The sequence below is a fragment of the Myotis brandtii genome, unplaced genomic scaffold, assembly GCF_000412655.1.
Source record: "Myotis brandtii unplaced genomic scaffold, ASM41265v1 scaffold684, whole genome shotgun sequence".
Lineage (NCBI taxonomy): Eukaryota > Metazoa > Chordata > Mammalia > Chiroptera > Vespertilionidae > Myotis > Myotis brandtii.
Genome location: NW_005370673.1, coordinates 1,236,431 through 1,237,742, shown reverse-complemented (window position 1 = coordinate 1,237,742; position 1,312 = coordinate 1,236,431). Strand labels below are relative to the sequence as shown.

Here is a 1,312-nt window from a genome sequence, read left to right as displayed (position 1 = left end):
GCCGGCAGGCCAGGCTGCGGAGAGCGGGGGCACGCTCAGTGGCTGCCCTGAAGACCCCACCCGCCACGAGCTTGACAGATGCAGGGACCCACTCACTCCCCATGCCCATCACCTGCTAGGGACAGTTTGCTTAGGAACGTGACTCACAGAAGCAATATGTGGCGGCCTTTAAGGCAAATATGGTCACAACTCCTAACCAAGGAATGTTCTAGAGCAGCGGTTCTCAACCTGTGGGTCGCAACCCCTTTGGGGGTCGAACGACCCTTTCACAGGGGTTGCCTAAGACCATCGGAAAACACATATATAATTACATATTGTTTTTGTGATTAATCACTATGCTTTAATTATGTTCAATTTGTCACAATGAAATTGGGGGTCACCACAACATGAGGAACTGTATTAAAGGGTCGCGGCATTAGGAAGGTTGAGAACCACTGATCTAGAACATTAGCACCAGAGAATATGATGCAGTCGTGAGAAAAGGCCATTATAAGGGCTTTGTAGAACTAGAAGAACGCTTGTTATGACAACAGTGGGGAAAGATAAAATGCATTTGCTTCCTGACTGTATAACACGCACATGTGTGCACATGCACACAACACGGAAACGTGGAGGCAGACATCCGGCCTGCAGCCCGGGCCCCTGCAGAGCGGGGTCTCCAGCACGGCTGTGGGGGGCCAGTCAAAACTGCTGCTGATGTGTTTATAGCTGGTGCGACCATGGGAGTGGGTTGTTTTCAGGAGTCTGGATCCGGCAGGTATAGGCTGAAATGTTTACGGACAAAATATCTTTCCGTTTGGGATTTACTTCAAAATAGTGGGGAAGTGAGAAGCAGGAGGACACTGCAGGTGGCAGGAGCCAGCCTGCTCTCAGCGACGGGCCCGTTGTCTCTGGGGCTTCTGGGTGAGTCCCAGGATAGTAATCTGTCACCTGCACCTGTTCTGTCGTGTCCACCTTTCGCAGTGAAGGCTGCGACGGACAAGCCTGCCGTGCACTCAGCGGAGCCCCGGCGAGTCGCTGTGCACGGCTCCCGCCCGGCCTGGCCACGCTGGTTCAGGAGGCCCCAGCCCCTCCGCCCTAATCTCCTTCACCACAATAACCCTTCCCAGGAGACCCCGGACACTGGGGATCCCCTCCCACCCTCTGTCCAAGCTGTTTCTGCATAAACAGGCAAGACATGGGAGAAAGCACTCTGGCGGCATCCAGCTCCGTCCTGGCCGCCGGCCTGTACCCCCGGGGCTCGGCCTTCCCCATCTGCAGGCAGGAGCTGGACAGGCAGGGCTGCCCGGAGGGGAGGCCCGGAGCCAGAGGC

The 1,312-nt window shown here is 55.9% G+C and overlaps 1 protein-coding gene across 1 annotated transcript in view; it reads right to left on the bottom strand.

Annotated features, from left to right (window-relative positions):
* The window catches only part of WNK2 (WNK lysine deficient protein kinase 2), a 166,775-nt gene that overhangs the window by 68,689 nt on the left and 96,774 nt on the right, over nt 1–1,312 (bottom strand). The gene's annotated exons all lie outside the window — the stretch shown is intronic.